At 28.7% G+C, this 5,000-nt stretch overlaps 1 non-coding gene across 1 annotated transcript; it reads right to left on the bottom strand.

Annotated features, from left to right (window-relative positions):
• Window positions 1-3,574: 3,574 nt before the first annotated feature.
• On the bottom strand, window positions 3,575-3,662 carry TRNAS-GCU (transfer RNA serine (anticodon GCU)). Its single transcript has one exon. It is a non-coding gene; the product is annotated as a tRNA-Ser (tRNA).
• Window positions 3,663-5,000: the final 1,338 nt, after the last annotated feature.

Raw genomic sequence — 5,000 nt, 5'->3', positions numbered from 1 at the left:
TAATAATATTTATTATTATAATATTTATTATTTTTATTATTAATAATATTTATTATTATAATATTTATTATTTTTATTATTATAATATTTATTATTATAATATTTATTATTATAATATTTATTATTAATTATTTTATTATTAATTATTATTATTTATTATTAATTATTATTAATATTTTCTATTTTTATATGTTATTTTTTCTTGTTATTTTCTCTGTTTTTTTATCTTATTTTATGTTATTTTTTTTTTTTTATCTTATTTTATGTTATTTTTTTAAATGCAATTACTTCATTTATTCAATTGATCTTTTTTCTCTATATTTTATATCAATAAAATTAGCTCAATAAAATCTGTTATAGAACACGGTATTCTATAGTAGCAAAGCAATAAGAAATACGAATAATAAATAAAAAAGTATGAATAAAACAAAAGAGGGGGGAGGAAATTATAAAGAAAAATTTATACAAAGCTAGATATGAGTCATCCACCCCCTCTTTTTTGTATTTCATTAATTGAATTTTGTTTGATTAAGACTAAGTTCCGTAAAAACCCCGGCCTTCTTTAAAATATCATGGACAGTTCCTGTGGGTTGAGCTCCTTTTTCAAGGAAATAGAGAATAGCGGGAACATTCAAATGGGTTTGATTATTTATCGGATCATAAAAACCAACTTTTCGAAGATCTCTTCCCTCTCTTCGGGATCGAACATCAATTGCAACGATTCGATAAACGGCTCATTGGGATAGATGTAGTTAAATAATACCCCCCCCCTAGAAACGTATAAGAAGTTTTCTCCTCGTACGGCTCGAGAAAAAAAAAAAAAAATGATTAAAAGTTATGTCTATTAAAAGTTATGTCTATGTATGGAATTATAATGTATGTAATTAGAATGTCAAAAAGATCCATAAACCCGGCAAATCAATTAGACATTTAAACCCGTCTTTTTTTTTTCAAAAAAAAAGAAGAAAAAAGCATTCGTACTCTCATAACTCAAGTCAAATAACTCTCAAAATGCTCAAAAAAAAATCCTTAGGCATTCTTTTATTGAGTGGTCTCTAACCCCTTTTTTTGTTTGTCTCGTTTAGAATCGATTTCGATTCTTCATTTTGATCTAGTTGTTGAGACAATTGAAAAGGGTATTTCCTTGTTCTAGGATCCTTTATCTTTGTCTTGAATCATTGGGTTTAGACATTACTTCGGCGATATTTAATCATTTCAAAAAGGGCAGCAACATGCCCCTTTTTCTCTCTTTTTTTCTTTCTATCAAAGAATCATATGAACGATTAATTCCCGCATTATACACTTTTGATCGAAAGAGTTTTACCAATTCCAACAATTTTTCTTTTTGATTTGAAAATAGTTTGAATCGGAGCTTTTCGATTTCTATATCAAAAATAGACTTACGAAGTTGTTCCAACTTATTTATTTCCATTAATTAACCCTAGATCCTTGCCCCTGAAAAATGGATGTTTCTCTTCGAGCTCCATCCTGTACTATTTACATTACAACCCAACAAAAAGACGGATTATAATAGAACAGAACAAAGGATGTCGAGCCAAAAGCACCTTCATTTCTACATAATGGAAGGTGGTGGGTTTTGACATCCACAGCCGATCATGTCCTTCAAGTCGCACGTTGCTTTCTACCACATCGTTTCAAACGAAGTTTTACCATAACATTCCTCTAGTTTGGAACATTGATTCAATTATGGAATCATGAATAGTCATTGGTTCAGTCGATACATAGTAATCTATCTATACTTTTTCCTTCTATATGAAATCAATTTCCTTCTATATGAATCTATATGAAATAAATAGATAATTTAGGAAGAAAAAGCCTCAATAAGAATTCAAATTAACCCATATTGTATGAATACAATATATTTTTATTTTTTTATACTTTTATTAATATTAAGCTTTTCTATTCTAATTAATAAGAAATTAATAATATAATTAATAATAATAATATTACGAATATTATAAATAACACAAATAAACTAATCTTTTTGAATCTGCCTTGCATCTTCAAATAACTCGATAGATCAAATAACTCGATAGAATAGATTCGCCAATCTCACAGTTCTTCGAGTGCCAATCTTAAGAAATCATTAAAAATCAAAAGCAAGAATCACATTTTCTCCAATATTTGACTCTTAGAAAGAAGGTTGTTAAAAAAAAAAGAGCAATTTAGATTCGGATATCGTTATTCTGATATATAAAAAGAGTAGGCTCTGGGACGAAAGGATTCGAACCTTCGAATAGCGGGACCAAAACCCGTTGCCTTACCACTCGGCCACGCCCCATTTAGATTTCTATTTGAAACTACTAAACACTAATATGGGTATTCCCTGTTCGTCAATTCCAGTTCCAAATAACTATGGAATAGATTAGATTCTTGCTAGGATTTTGGCACGTATGGATAGAGAATTAAACCGAATTTATTGATCATTACATATAATTCAATTAAGATATTGTATGAAAGTATGATTTCTTCTATTCTCTTGTAAGAATTGAAGGCTTTTTGATTGGGTGAGTTCAAAGAAGTATTGTTTAGTCTGCCTTATTTTCCTTTCTTCATTTTTTTCCTTATATCAAAAAACATATTAATAACTCAATCAAAATTATCTCCAAGAACAAAATTTTGTTATGCTTAATCTTAATATCTTTAATTTGATCTGTATCTGTTTGAATTCTGCCCTTTTTTCGAGTAGTTTTTTATTCGCCAAATTGCCCGAGGCCTATGCTTTTTTGAATCCAATCGTAGATTTTATGCCAGTAATACCTGTTCTCTTTTTTCTCTTAGCCTTTGTTTGGCAAGCTGCTGTAAGTTTTCGATGAGATCCTTAATACTGTCCTAGAAAAATTCATGATTTATTCAAGAAAAAAAAATTGTAACAATTGAAAAGATTAGATAAGTCTTACACTATGAACACTATGAACGAACCGAACCCTCAATTCAAAGATTGAAATTCTTGGATAGCCATGATAAAGCTGGATCATCCCATTTCCTCATTCTGACCCTTTTTCGCCGAAGAACCCTATTTGGATTAAAGTCCGCCACAATATATAATTGTTGGTATAAAAGAATTTTTTTTTGTAATGAAAAACTCAACTCTTATTATAAATGAATTTCTGAAAATTCTTTTCGATTTCTAGAAATTCTAGAAATCACTTTATTTCTTGGTGTCAAAATAGGCTATGTAGTATAAAAACGAGGAATCTATTTTCGTATAAAAATAGAAAAATAAAAATTGCGTATAATTGCGTATATATATAAATAGAAAAATAAAAATTGCGTATAATTGCGTATATAAATAGAAAAATAAAAACGAAGAATCCATTCTCTTCTTTTTACAAAAAAATTCTATGGGAGGTTGTACAATGCGTAATCTTAAATTCGTTGTTTACACCGCAACGATATTCTTTGTTTCTCTCTTCATCTTCGGACTCCTATCTAATGATCCGGGACGTAATCCTGGTAATCCTGGACGGGAAGAATAAAAAAGGGAGAGTTCCTTGCTTCATTTTTATAAATGGTATTAGGATTTGATCTATTCCACTGTCAAAAACCGAAATGGAAAGAGAGGGATTCGAACCCTCGGTACGAATAACTCGCACAACGGATTAGCAATCCGACGCTTTAGTCCACTCAGCCATCTCTCCTAATTTAGAAAAGATAATTACTATGTTACAGTTACAGCACGCAAAAAGAAATGCTTGAAAAAAGCCCTCTTTCCTTTGTTATATAGACCTTTGTTATTTTGTTATATAGATTTTTATTTATTTATATTTTTATTTATTTATATTAATATATTAATTATATTAATTTTTATTTATTTATATTAATATTAGAGTATTATTAATCTTATTAGGGTATTATTAATCTATATATCTATAGATTCTTAATTTTATTATATAGAATATAAATATATACAACTTTTATCAGTAATTCCATTTCATTTTGATTTCGCTCAAAAGGGACTTTTTTATTTCCAATTTCCACGGACCGGCCGGGTACTGACCCGGCCGGGCTCATTTTTTTATTTTCAACTCAAATAAATAATTTTTTCTATGATTCTGCGATCTGACTTGTTGTAACAAAAAAATCTTGTTATTGGATTGAATCAACAATCAGAAGCAGAAGAAGTACTATTTCCGTTCCTATGATATAGAATCCAAATATCATTTCGATTCTTTCTTTTCTTCCTCTTTCTTTTTATTTACATTTATTTTACTAGAATAACTAGAATAAATAATAAAAAAAACTATGGATTTTTGCACAATCCATTTTTATGTTATGACTAAGTTCTTTTGTCGAACCCTATCTATCAAAACTCCTATAACAAAGGAAAGAAGTTTTTATTTAGTTATTTTTATTTAGTTATTTAAATGAAATAACTACTCTTTTCCTAATTTTATCAAGTCTTCTGACAAAAGGCGGCAAGGCTCTAATTTTCAGGATTTTTTATCCCCCTATCTTGTGATCCTATCTTGATTACGCCCAATTCCCCTGTTCGACAAAGGGTCTCTTTATATACAATAATCGCATTGTAGCGGGTATAGTTTAGTGGTAAAAGTGTGATTCGTTCTATTAATCCCCTTAATAGTTAAGGGGTCCTTCGGTTTGATTCATATTCCGAGCAAAAACTTTATTTCTTAAAAGGATTTAATCCTTTACCTCTCAACGAAAGATTTGAGGAAGAATATACATTCTCGTGATTTGTATCCAAGGGCCAATTAAATTATATAATTATATGATTATATTCTAAATTGAAAAATTGGATTATGAAATTACGAAACATAATTTTTTTTTTTTTTTTGAATTGGATCAATACTTCCAGTTGAATAAGTATGAGGAAAAAATCCATGGATAAAGATAGAAAAGTGTATTTCTAATCGTAACTAAATCTTCAATTTTTTTTGATAGGATAGATTGAAGCAAAATAGCTATTAAACGATAACTTTGGTTTACTAGAGACATTTACATCTTGTTTTAGCTCG

Source organism: Durio zibethinus, unplaced genomic scaffold (genome assembly GCF_047325235.1).
Source record: "Durio zibethinus cultivar Kanyao isolate XHJ-2024 unplaced genomic scaffold, ASM4732523v1 HiC_scaffold_200, whole genome shotgun sequence".
In the NCBI taxonomy this organism is placed as follows: Eukaryota; Viridiplantae; Streptophyta; class Magnoliopsida; order Malvales; family Malvaceae; genus Durio; species Durio zibethinus.
The sequence above is the reverse complement of the archived record's forward strand: the minus strand, read 5'-3'. Positions and strand labels throughout refer to the sequence as shown.